The 14002-nt window shown below is 40.0% G+C and overlaps 1 protein-coding gene across 1 annotated transcript in view; it reads right to left on the bottom strand.

Annotated features, from left to right (window-relative positions):
* The window catches only part of EDIL3 (EGF like repeats and discoidin domains 3), a 323251-nt gene that overhangs the window by 240164 nt on the left and 69085 nt on the right, over positions 1-14002 (bottom strand). The window lies entirely within an intron of this gene.

Consider the following 14002-nt stretch of genomic DNA (forward strand, 5'->3'; position numbering starts at 1 on the left):
ATGTTCAAAGAGGATTAATGAATCTCTAACCTACTTTCCAAAAACACACCAGTAGTGTGTGATAATCTGCAGACTTCCACACCATGTGATACTTTACAGATCTGTAACGGATTATGAGACTTGGATTTGCAGACTTGGAGTTTGTGACAGAGAGGAAAAGGTTACAGCTGAGCTCCCAATATGGGAAAGCAACTCATCTAATGAGGACTTTTATTTCTGGACATTTAACTATTTTAAATAGATTGCAGGAAGACCAGCAGTGGGATTTTTGGGTGAAATAAGACCTAATAAATAGTGAAATAAGACCTAATACATTTCCTAATAAATGTCTCTTATGACCAGGATCTTGTGTAGCAAATTTTAAAGTCATTATATGCTAAAAATGCCTCACAATATAATTGATCTCACTTTCTTTTCCTGCATTGTGCATACTCATACACACAAACATGCAACCATATGTGAACACACACTTTCATCTTCTGTGTCTAAAGGATCTGAACTCAAAGCTGATTTTTTTACATTTTAATTTATGATAACAGCTTTAGGATTATATTTACGGCCAAACTGTTCTCAGCAAAAAAGCTGAGGAGATGCTGTGATATCATTCCCACACCTGACAATAGAAGCCACATCATGTAGAATTCAGATAGGAAGTGCATGATAAGAAAGTCTAAGCAATTCATATAGGAAGTGCATAATAAGAAAGTCTAAGCAAGTGTAAGAAAAGCAAGGGACTCACCAAGCAACAGGCAACCCAGATAAAAAGTCAAAAGACATTACTAGTCTGGATTTGTTTCCATGAAAAAAAATTAGATAATCCACATGAATAATGGATAGAAAGAAAACAAATATCTAACAGCCTCATCCAAAGGGGGGCTGAATCTGTTCCTGGGAGTGGCACAGGGCCATGCCAGCAGTTTTGCTCTTTGCAGGGCACTCGCCCTTGCAGTGGGGCAAATCCACCAGCAGGCAGCCACCGTGGTCCTTCATGACACTTGAACATGGCACAGAGTGCCATGTCAGTGTCCCTGCACCCCTGCTGCTACCTCCAGCATAACAGGGACAGTCTGGACACACAGCCGACGCTAGTCCACCATTGCCTCTGTTACATTGGCACCCTGGGATTTGAACTGGGAGCTTTCCAGCAGTAGGGAGGCTTTTTATGTTTTTGCTTCCCCCTGCTGTTGAAACCCTTCCCCACCCCCCTTGGGAACAGAAGGGCAGGGCAGTCACAACACCATGTCCAGATGCCTGGCCCTTTTTCTCCCATCAAAATCCCTTCAGTGTTTACCTGAGGCAGGAGCCTAAAATTTGCTCCAACATTTTATCAGAGGCAAACCCAGTAACACATTGGTCCCCATCAGGGAGACAAATCCTGTGATGTTTCACAGGAGCTTTCAAACATGTTTTGAGATTTCACTTAAGGCAAAAGGTGGCAAGTAAATTTCAAGCTTCAAGATTGACAGGAACATTGCAGAAGACACGAGAAAGCAATTTTATTACATCTTTATTGTTCATTGCTCAGTTTCCAGCTTCCATTGTAAGGATATGGTCATGGACTAGTTTTGATTTTTATCTATGAAACTCATCAAAGCGCAAGAGCCTACCAGACACAAAGTACCAGCACAACTCTATGTATGCAATTCTCTCTGTCTACAGCCAATAAGTTAAAGTATATAGCCTTCTAAATCCTTTCATTACCATTGTAATAATACAAAATGAATATTTACTCAAAAGTAAGAAGGAGAACATGCCATTGAATTAATGGAAGCCCCATCTATGGGGGTGTTCCAGGAAAGAGACAAGCAGTGGCAATTTGCCATTGCCTTTCTTTGCATAACTATCCCCTGGTGGTCTTTCTTTGCATAACTTGGTCTTTCTTTGCATAATGATACCTTGGTGGTCTTTCATCCAAGTACTGATGATGACCAACCCTGCTTAGCTCTAGAGCTGCAAACTGTTCAAGCTAAGCTGGGCTACTTGGGCTGTCATTCAAAAAGAAGACACTTCCCATCCACAATGTTACACCCATAAAAATATAACTGGACATCAATAAAAAAACAACCCTCTCTTATACCTCAGGATGGGGCAGGGGGATTCCTAGTACTGAATCTGAATAACAGGGATTTACCTCTATCATGCCTAGAAAATATTACATTTCCCTATTGTAAGACTTGTCAGAATATTTTCTGCATGGGCCTCATTACTATGCTTTCCACACCCACACATTCTCCTGTAGTATTAAAAGAAGCAAGGAGAATAAATTTGTACAGGCCTTAAAGTTTCTGTGCCATAATTGCTAAAAATCACAAATGAATTCAAATGCAGGAACAAACAGTAGATTTGTTTCATTGATTTGGACCAGATAGTATAGTTAGTATATTCATTTGCATTGTGCTCTAGTATCTGGTAAACTGAAAGCCAGATCTTGGTCTCCCAGATTCAAGAAGGGATCTAATTGAGAACATATTTATCACACTCTACCCTAGTGCTGGGACGACTTTAAGCACTTAAGAATTCATGAGGATCAAGAGCTACTGCTTCACCTCCTCAATGAATATTTATATCCAAGCAGATAGAGTTGAATGTCTAACAGTTTAATGCCTAACAGGAGTTTCTGGAATTGATGTGGTATAGGAATTTCGCTCAGACATAGCATAGTGGCTTCTCAGTCTCACCAACTATCTTCCTACTGATTAAAATATTTAAATACTAAGTGGATAGGATCCTGCCAGGGTTTTAAATGCTCTAGGTAACACACGGAGACAGACACAAACACACATACACCAAAATACATATTCAAAGAAATTAACATCATGAAAAAACAACACAAAATAGCATTATGCTGTAGCTAAAATTTAAAAATAATATTTATTGACACACTTTATAATGTTTTTCATAGTATTCTCCCCTCACACACATGTAAACAGATAAGACAACTATATGGTATGATTTTACCCTAATATTTCCAATGATTTCTAGAAAGGTGCGGCATCATTTCTGGTCTTATCTGGAAGTGTGTCACTCCATCGTCAGAGAGAGCCCCCCAAGGCCCTGTCCCCTGGACTCCTGCTATTGTCTGGCGGGTCTCTTTAATCCTTTCCATTAATGCCTATAGATCAACTTGTTCTTTAATATGGTAGGCTAAATCGCATCTTTCTCTGTAGCTGGAAATTCTGAAATACAAGTAACTTTGTATTCTTAGCAAACATAGCTTTATAGAAAAACACAAAAATTATGAAAGAATTGTGAATTATGAATTAGTAGGAAGGCATATCATCACCTATAAGCCACGCAGCAGGAGCCAGGCCTGTGCGAGCCAGCAGCTGCAAGGGCCGATTGTCAGTTCAAAATAAAAGTAGACATGCAAACCAGAGGAGAGGGCTTTGCAAAGGCATCAGGGGTGTTTTCTGGGAAATGCAAAGTGTCAGTCAAAACTAATGCTTGGGTTCCAGGGCATTTTCTCACCCTCACGTGGGTGACCTTTGTAGGTGGCTGCAACACCATCTCCTCTCTCACTCTCCTCAGTAATTATGAAGGGATAATTTAGCAGAAAGAAACTTTTAGTATTATTTTTCTCCCCTCCCCTTCCTGGATCACTGTCCTTCGTTGTTCTTTGTGTTCTTTCCCCTCCCCCATCACTCTTCAGTATAAGGAAGCTTCATGGATGTTTACATAATCCTAATGTGGATCACTGTTTATTTTTTCTTCTTGCAGAGGGTCCCCAGACTCATTTGTTTCTATGCTCTCACTAAAATGTTTCTGGAATATTTCACTGTCTTTCGGGATCCATGGAATAGCAAATTTGACCTCACAGAACTGCAAGATATGGCAGCAAAGCAAGAGGGATGGTGCCTGAGTTGGTGCAGCTGAAGCAGAAACAAGCAAACACTTTATATTTGGCTTACCAACCTCCAGTTGGGTTTGGAGATCTGGAATTACAACTGATCTCCAACCCTCAGAAATCAGTTCTCTTGGAGAAAATGGCTGCTTTCACATAAAGAACTCTTACAACATTCCCTACTGATTTAAACATCCTGCCTCGCTGCTGTACCTACCACCAACAGCTGTCTTGAGCCCACTGTATTGTTCAGCAAAATAGGCTTTATTGCTAGTATATACATATATCATACTCAGGGAGACATCTAGACTCAATTTTCCAATGACAAAATGGAACATCTTCCCCTCCCTGACAGCTGGTTATTTACATGAAATGCTGATCCTGGTGGACTTCTTCACTTGGATTTGATCTGTTTTGCCAGCGAGACACACAGTGCCTCACAAACCTGCCGGGGATAGCGAAAATTCCCACTCAAAGTAGATTTCACAAAACTAGTATGCATGTAGTATTTATTTAATGATCCACTTATGGTTGCTAGTTGAACAAAGGGCTTCAAGTTGGGATTTCAAGTGGGATCCCCCCCCTCACAAGCTGGCACAGGCATGGCAGACAGTGAGCTATCCAGGGCAGAAGTCAGCATGGGTCCCCAGACAAATAGAGGTCTTACGGTTGCAGCTCACAGATATTTGGCACATTTTTCCATGTTATTGATACACTGATGTATAAATATATTACAAAATTAAAAAAAATAATAAAATAAAATCCACCAGAAGCCACTCAACCAGAGAGCAGAACAGAAATGGAGATTGGAAGGGATGGGGAGAGTACCAGCCAGATAAGTGGGAGAAGGGTGGGATGTCACACGTGTCAGAGGACACTGTTATGGATTGGGAGGGGAGGGATGAAAAAACCCAGAGGCATTGCACATACATTTACTTTGCCTTCCCTGTGAAGTGAAAAAAAGTCAGTTTTTCCCTGCACCTGGAAAATGTGGGACATCCCCTTTAAAAAGTGCAGTCACTTCAGAGCAGTTGAGTGAGGAAAATCTAACACACACCATGTATCAAAACTGTTGCATAATTAAAAATCTGATCTGGAGGAAAGGGCTGCTTGAAGTGGTGAACACAATGGTGCATAATGGGCAATAGATCCATCCTCCCACTGGCAACATAGCTGCATCGTATGTTAAGTTAAGAGCAATCATATGGGCATACGTCAAGTATGACTTTTACTGAGTCAGACCACTGATCTATCAAGATCAGCATTCTCTGACAGCAACTCTCCAGAGTCTCAGATAGAGGTTTCACATCTCCTACTATTTGATTTTTTTTAAAAAAACTGGAGATAGTCATATAAAGATCTTTCAATGCAAAGCAGATCCTCCACCACTTAGCCACTTAGCCTCACCCCAAGTGCAAGACACTTTACTGAATGCAAATGAAATTTCAGAAACAGTATATCAGTACAAGATTGTATTGTATTGTATTAATTCATGAGATCACCATAGGTTGGAAGCAACCTGACATCACATAAAACACACACAGCTAACACTTAAACTTAACTAGGAGCAGGCAATGCTTTTAAAGAATAAAGAAATTGCAAAGAAATACAAATACATCTTATGAACCACATATGCACCACATATGCACACCAATGGCTTATTAACTTCATTAGTTTACATGATGCTTGGGATAGAAGAAATGGAAGCATTGTCCATGAAAAGTACATGCATTCAGCTTGGCAACTTTCAAATTGTGCTTGCCTGTGTTACTCATTTTTTGCCTTGAGCCTTGTGTTACTCAATTTTTGCCTCTCAGTAAGACAACAAAGGAAATCACTTTCCTAATGTCTTACCAGTGCCTGGCAAGCTAGAATCCAAAAATCTTTTATGTAAGTTGCTGCTTACAAAGACCCCATAGCCCAGTCATCCAGCATTATTTTATTGGGTTTTATTTTAACCAAATGTTCTTTATTGTCTACCATTTTCTGCAGTTGTTTTTCATCTCACACACACAAAGCCTTTATTGGCATCATACAGTAAAACAATTTGTAACCAAAAACGTTTTACAACCAGAATAACATAGTTACAACTCAAATAACCATCATTTAATATAAAAATCTCCCTTAGCAGATGTGCCAATAATATCCAACAGAAACTTGGCAACTAATTCAGAAAAATCCTGATTTGATCCATCCAGGAAATACTTTATCCTTTGATCATCTGTCATATCTACATTAAAAGATGTAAACAATGGTCGATACTTATACCTTAAGCATTCCCTATTTGGACAGTGAAACATGATATGCTCTAGTGTTTCTACTTGTATGCTGTTGCAAGGGCATAATCTTTCGGTCTTTGGTATTTTTTGGAATCGACCCTCGAGTAGAGCAGATGGCAAAATATTGAATCTTGCTAAAGAGAATGCACGTCAATCTAAAATTAATCATATAAAGTAAATAATGTTTTTCATCTCTTCTTCTAAGATCATGGCAAAAGAGGAAGCAGGGAAGAACTTGCTGTCTAATTACCAGAAGCTATATAAAATATGGTTGTTTCCCCTTTGCTTCCATAGGCCTAGGCATACTCAGTGCTCTTGGCCTGAGGGTCATTTTAGCCTAACACTGAGTCAAGGATCTGATAGAAGATATGGGACCTGCTGTTCACTCAGAAGTTTATCTCCTTCCTGTTTCTGTTCCTTTGAATTTTAAAACCACTTTCAGAACCTCACTGGAGAGCACAACAGGATATAGATGATTAAATAAATAAATATAAACATATCAATAACTAGCCCCCATTATATTCTCCCATTAGTGCTATAAAGTGTTAGCTGGATCCTACAAGTCCCTTTTACTATGTGAGCAGGCTTGCTCTGTCAGAGGCAAGATTTGGGTTGCTAGCTCCAGGTTAGTTTATTTCTGGATATTTAGGGACACAGCCTAGCAAGGATCAGATTTGGGGAGGGGAGAGACTTCAGTGGAGTATAATGCCATAGATCCCATTCCTCCAAGCATCCATTTTCTCCAGAGAACCATGTAGTCTATATATCTATTGCAATTCCAAGAGATCTTCCAGCCTCACATGCGGGTTGGCAACCCTAGCAGAGCATTGTTCATTATGTATTTTCCACCAGATTTAGCAAATATAATTTATTAAGAATTTGTCCTATTCAGAATTTCTTTGGATAAAGGAATCTTTCATCTTGTTAAAATTGTCACAGAAATTATTCACAAGATTGCCATGAAGCAACTTGATGGCACTTAACACACAGAGAAAAGGACACTTGTCAGGCAAGAATATTGCAGCCCTTCTTTGCTTGCTACTGACCTAAATGAGGGTGTCATTGAGTGACTTTAGCAACAAACAGCTGCAGATGTTTCTTCTTTCGTGCCAGCAAAATCAGGAACTAAAATTAAATGCTTGTTTCTGGAGCTATTAGGACTCTCATTTTAAATTATAGTCCATTTAGCCATATTTTTGAATAAATCAAACAGCACTGACAATGCAATTTCTTTATCTTCAAAACCAATCTTGCTCAGCCAAATGTTTCCCTAATTAGAGTGCCTATGTGGAGCAGCTGATAAAAATGTCAAGTACTCTAAGATAAAGAAATAGAAGCATGAGCAATGTCTAATCAAAGCACTTTCCCCTTCCACAAAAGTACATCTGCACTATTTTTTAAACTGCTGGCACACATAAATTCAGTATCCAAATTAAGCTTCAACAAAGGTCTATGATTGAGATGTTTGCTTCTCAGGATCTGAAACTGGATAGGGGATAATTACTCTTTCCTATATTGCTTGTATTTCCTCTATATCCCATGATGTCTTTCAGTGATTATTTTGACTTTACTGGGCCTTATAATTATGATGACACATTGAGATGATCCGGCAGTGGGTGTTTATCTGTATTATTCATGAAACTGCCAACATTGCACAGTAGATAAGATTGGGTTTGAATAACTGAAATATATATTCAATTCCTGCTCAGTTATGTACTCAGTCCATTTTTCTTAGTGCTGCTAGCCTTCAATGGCGAACTAGTGGGGTAGGTGGGTGGTAGAGATAGGGGGAATGATGTGCATGTTCAAAAGTGGTGTAATGTTGATGATGTGGTGTCAACGTGGAACTTTAGGATTTAGACAAAACTCTATGATTTTACAGCCTTTTAATAAAACTATCCCCAGCAGAGAGGAGAATCTGGTCATAGTACTTTGTCTCCATTCAGCCCATCTCCAAATAATGTAGTGTGAACCAAATCCAACTCTGATCTTGGACTTCTGGTACAGAAAATAGCTCTGGATGGTCTTGTCTGGACTTACTCCAGACAACGAAGCTCAAGTGTGCAGTTCTGAGGGCTGCATAAGCCTCTCCAGATGAAGGAGAAAGCAAGAAAAGTCACATGTGCTCCCAAAGTGAGCTTCTTCGGGTGAGATCACATGGAAAATACTCACTATAGTGATCATCCAGGGTTGAGAAGCCAGAACTTAGTGGCATCACCATCTTGTCAAGCTTGAGCCACCAACCTTCCCATAGAAAGAAACATCCAAGCTGTGCACCTCTGAGGAATGGAATGATGATTTAAAGAGACTGATAAGAGGAGTTCCAGCTCTGCTGCTGATAAGCCTGACAAAAAGCAGATCTTCCTAAAAGATATGCAATTATGGAATTATGAAAATATGGGGAATATAGAAAATAAAATAAAACTAAAAGGCACTCCTAGAAAATAGAATATAGAAAATAGAATATAGAAAATAAAATAAAACTAAAAGGCACTCCTAGAAAAAAATATGCTAGGGTGTTTTGGAAATCAAGAAGACTCCAGAGGCACTCCCTGTTTTAGCTGGTGAGCTGCCAAAACAAAAAAAAGACATTTTAGAAAATGTCAGCAACCAGAGTGAGGGAAGGGACTGGCTTCTGTATTAAAACTTTGTGAATCCTGGGTAACTGTGGAAGTACTGACATCTAGTGGGCAAAAGTGGCAACTAAACGGAAAGGTTAATTGACAGGTGAAGTTACTGATGTTGTCAACAGTGTAAAAATGCTACCACCAATCTGCAGGGTCTTGGGTTAGAAATGGACTCTATTAAAGACAATGTTAACAAAAATATTCCCACAATGATGTCTGAAATTATAAAAGATTTAAAGAAATGAAACTTGATTTTTTTTAAAAAATACAATTGGGAGAAATATAGAAAAGATCAAGGAGAAAATCAAAACTGTGGGGAAAACCCCTGTGGACATTGTACAAACTGAAGTCAAATTGCATAATCAAGCCATACTTTGTTTGGAGTACCAAATTAGAGCAAAGGCCTTAAGGCTAAGAAAGAAAAGAAAACAAAGATCCAATAAAGAAAGATTAGAAGGTCTCCTCAGCTTTAGCCAAATATCTAAAGGTTAAATAAGAAGAACTGGCATCAAGGACTGAAAAATGTACAGTCTCATCAAAAAATACAGAACTGAAAGGACTCTGTAGAGACATGCTTAGAAATAAGGAAGAAATGATATTGAACTTGATATTTCAAACAGCAATGTAAAAGGAGTATATATAAATTTGACAGAAGGGTTTGGGTAGGAAGTCAGCTAATGACCCTGACCTTTTGACACCTCTCTGGAGTGCCCAACAGCCCTGAATGTCATAGGCACCTCCATTGGTACTGACAGCTTGGCTGCAGGTGACCCCACAGCATTGATAGAAGAGGGGGCTATCAGCGATTCAACTGGCCCTGGCGTGGCTCTGCCTGCAACACACTGGGAAAGATGCAGGAATGTGTTAGACAGGCCTTGCAGGAAAACTTTGTTCCGTGGGACCACATATGAAGTCCCCTGCATAGCGGAGCCCCCAAAAATCGCCCTGCCTTGCATGCCTGGGCTATTGAAGTAGACAAAATAGGATGGGGGGGTCCCCCATCCCTGACTGATGGGCATGACCCACAGCTAGTACTGCCTGTTCCTGCCCTCCAGCTGGCACAGGTATACTTTGCCCTGGCCAAACCACCACCTTAGGCAGGCCCATGTATGGCATTACTGGGGAAGCCAGTGGCAGATGGCTACCCATTGGCAGATACATGGTGGGCTACCCATGGCCCCTGTCCCAACCATTTGCTCAGAGATGGACTGGGTAGCTGCTGCTACCGTCCCTACCATTTGGGAATGAGAGGGCTACCGTCCCTACCATTTGGGAATGAGAGGGCTGACCCACTGATCTTGATGTGGAGTGCCGAGTTTGAGGTTGCACTGCCCTGCCCAACAGAGCTGCTGCAGACTCCCTTTCTGGCCTGATCCCTCCTCAGACACCCTGGCTGGTCACTAGCCCTTTATTTTGGCACCATGCTTGTCCTATGATGCTATGCGCAGAGACCACTGGCAGAAGCAACCTTTGCTGACAATTCTATCTATAGTATGCCTCGACCCAGCCTGTGACCTCTGCAAGCAAGCAAGCAAGCAAGCAAGCAAGCAAGCAAGCAAGCAATACTTTGCTTGCTCTGATGCCTTGAAAAGAGGCCGAGGCATACCACGTACCGCCTTTTATAGGCGTGCCCACCCTTTTTCACCATATGAGGGGGGCCTCCTTCACATGATTCAGGCCCCATCACATGCATGATTTCCTGAGCACGTTCATCACAATGCTCGGGATCTGGGGCTTGCTATTCTCCATCTCCTGCCGCAATGTAAGTCTGGGGCTGTGTTTTCTAATGGACATTTACTTTGCTTTTATCAATTTTTTGATTGTTTATTCAAATGCTTTACACGGTTGAAGTAAGGCGGTGCCATGTCTAGAATCTTTCAAGAGACATTGTAAGGCTATTTTATTGGCTGAGGTATTTTACGGGGTATAGGGTTTAGGCATTTTAGGGGTGTGAAGGTTATTTGGAGTTTTATTGGTTTGGGTATGTTTTAGGCTGGGGGATGTGAACCTTGCTAAGCCATAGAGGAAGATGAGGTATAAAAAAATAAACTTGTTCCCCTGCATCAAGGTCTAAAGTTTTCTCTTGTTCATAGCTTTCGTTTACCTGGAGAGGGACTAAATTTCCAAGTGGATCTTTTCACTGGCTACTGGCCATAACTACAATTTCAAGAACAGTACAATGTGGCAAAAGTTCATGACATCACAAGAGAAATGTGTCACCATTACGACCCAAGAGACAACTCTCAGAAAGCTATTTTTCTACATACTGACCAAAACAACTCATACATACAACGCCTATTCCAAAGCAAGCTGAACAGAATTCACACTTCACTACCTTTGATATAACTCTTTTGAGAACTGAGTATTTATTTATGCGTGGTTACAGACCAATACCATTAAATAAAAAAAAATAGTGTTGTTGCTCACTATAACTGTTATTCATTTAGTGTCCTCTGGGCAGGCACACATGGGGACTGCATTTGCACAGGCCAACCGCAGAATTTTTAGATAGCAATTTAAGAGCTTTAGATCATCAAATAAGTGCTTTGAAGCCTGAAAAAGTTCTGAAAAAGGAACTAATGTAAGTATGGGAAGGGGGGTGGAGGGGCACATCTTTGGGTCCTCTGAAATACACCAACAGACTTTGTCCTTCCTAAAGAACGTGGTTTTGTTGTGGTAATATGACAGAGATCTGTGCACGTCCAGGGCATGCATAGCTCTTTCCTCATCAGACTGAGGGTTCTGAAAAAACAGTCAGGACCACATCTTGTAAAAGATGGAGCCTTTTTGAAGTTTGTACACGAAAAGGCTTACCAAAGTCTTTATTACTGTTACATATTTTACTGAATTATGCAGAAGAAATGTATTGAAACTTGAATTTGGGGGATATTTTCCTACTTTGAAGTCTCGACCTATGGTGTTGTTCTGAGTCCATTTGGGCTGGGGTTTTTGGAGGCAGTTCCTGGCTGCAGGGAACACAGGAGAACAAGTGCAAAGAAATGAAAAATTGTAATGTATATTGGGCTCAGCAGAGATTATCTATTCAGACTGTAAGGAAATATGTAGTCAAGGTGGGGAACTACATATTGTTAACATTAGATGACACTTGGCTGGGAGTAATAAAAGTGAAAGGAAAATATGTAACCCCATGGTATAAGAATGAAAAACTAGTTCCTTGAGAATTGTCATCTGGAAATGGAGATATGAAAAAGATTAAGAGTGTGGCCTTCTCAGAGATTCTTGTTGGAATGGAGCTATGCCAACAATAGTCTGAAACATGACAGTTGATGCTGGCAAATTGGCTGGTGTTATTGAAATATACTCACTGTGCATTCAGATTAGATCATAATAATTACAGTTGATATATGCTTCTGTCATCTGTTCATTCTCATGGCTTGCTGCCTCTCATCTTACATGCAAATTGGGCAACTTACCACGTATTAAGGTATGAATAAGTTACTATTTGGACAGGCAAAGTGCATGGTCACTATTTGGAGCAAATAGATTTGCTAAAGAAGACAGTATTTTTATTAAGCTAAAATCACTGATTTGCTGAGAGTTTTGAAAAGTTGATTGCTTTTCCACAAATCAGAACCCCCACAAAAATTCTGTACAGTAATATTACTTCAGCCAATATATTTCAACAACTGCTTTCAGTTCTGCTGTCCTCTTTTCACATTGCTATTTTCTTCTTCCATTACCACAACCTGTGATCCATGATGTTGACAACAGTCTATCACTTATATACTGTGACCCACCAGATACCTGATTGGTTGGCTGATTGCAACCTGATGGACTACAAGTTCTGAAGGACTGCTTAAAGCCTTTTCAACTCACTTGCATGCCTCCCTTAGCACAGACAATTAATTGGAGGTTGAAAGCAATGTATACTCCTTTGAACAACTGTCTCAGTTATAATGGTGGATGCTTCAGATATGCTTGTTGAAGCTAAGGGCTTTTCATATATGAGGCTTACTTGGATTCTTATGCAAAAGGGTTACTCTTTTACTAGAAAAGTCAGATAACACTAGAAAAGTCAGATAACAGCGGTCTGGTTCATGAATGCAGGGGAATGAAGTAACAGAGTCTTAAAGAGGTGGAATAGACTGAACCACTTTTTTGTGAATTTTTTAAAAAATATTTTACACATATAATCAACACACACAGAAGAAGGAGGGGGGAAAAAGAAAAGAAAAAACCCAAATCTTATCTCTCCTCCCCTGCTATAATAATAACAATAAAACACACACACACATTTCAAGACAACCACTTCTGACTGCAGGTGGAGAATCATACTTTTAAAAGCTCATCTACATTTTTAAAAAAACTCCTCACAAATAGAAAAGCAACTTGACAAGATAGGAGAAGAGGCAGATCCTTTGCTCCCATTGTGCTACTTTTTATTTTGAACAAAACTTTTTTGTGTAATGAAACACAGAAAGTTAGAATTTACCACCTACAGCCTGAAATCACGCAGACCATCCTACCACTCACAACTCAGCAGCTATCACCACTGCACTCTACTTCGCTTATGGACGAGTCCTAAGACATGAGTTGTTTAGCCTGTGGCACACATAAGGACCACTATCACTATGCCCTGATTCTGTTGGCATACATTGAGACTGATAGCATTGCCTGCACTGGGACTGTGTTTTATACTGTTTAACATTTATTTACTGACGATGATTCATGAAAAGGAAAAAATGACCTGACTCACAAATCCCTGACTGACTGACAGAGTGTAGGAGACAAAAAAAAAATGTTTTCCCTTTCATTAACTGAGAAAACTGATCTGGAAACCATTGAAATTTAATGAGCAACACAGAAATTTCCTGGCCAAGTACAACTAAATTTCTAAGCTTTAATTTCCCTGGGCCTCAATTTCTCCCCTTTCTTGACTAGTTGCCATGGTTCATTTGCTTGGCCAACCAACTGTATTATTTTTGTTATCATACAAAAGCCTCCTTCCGCCCGCTGGCCATGGACAGGAAACAGCTTTAAAATGTCTTCAGTAATGTGACATTGCTTGCAACCTCTTGATAACTAATGCATAACAGTCTGTGAAATCATTTGACATCTTTGAAATGGTAATGTTCTACCTACATTTTTAATCCATTGTGATTATTTCTGAATTGTTAACTCTGCTATCAAAAGTCCATTTGGGCTCATTGGTCTGGCATAAATGTTCCTAAAGGCCTCTTTGCACATCATGCTATCCATGAGAAGGCCACCTGAAATTATTCCCCCATGATAGC

This window comes from Sphaerodactylus townsendi, linkage group LG07 (assembly GCF_021028975.2).
Source record: "Sphaerodactylus townsendi isolate TG3544 linkage group LG07, MPM_Stown_v2.3, whole genome shotgun sequence".
NCBI classification, from domain to species: domain Eukaryota; kingdom Metazoa; phylum Chordata; class Lepidosauria; order Squamata; family Sphaerodactylidae; genus Sphaerodactylus; species Sphaerodactylus townsendi.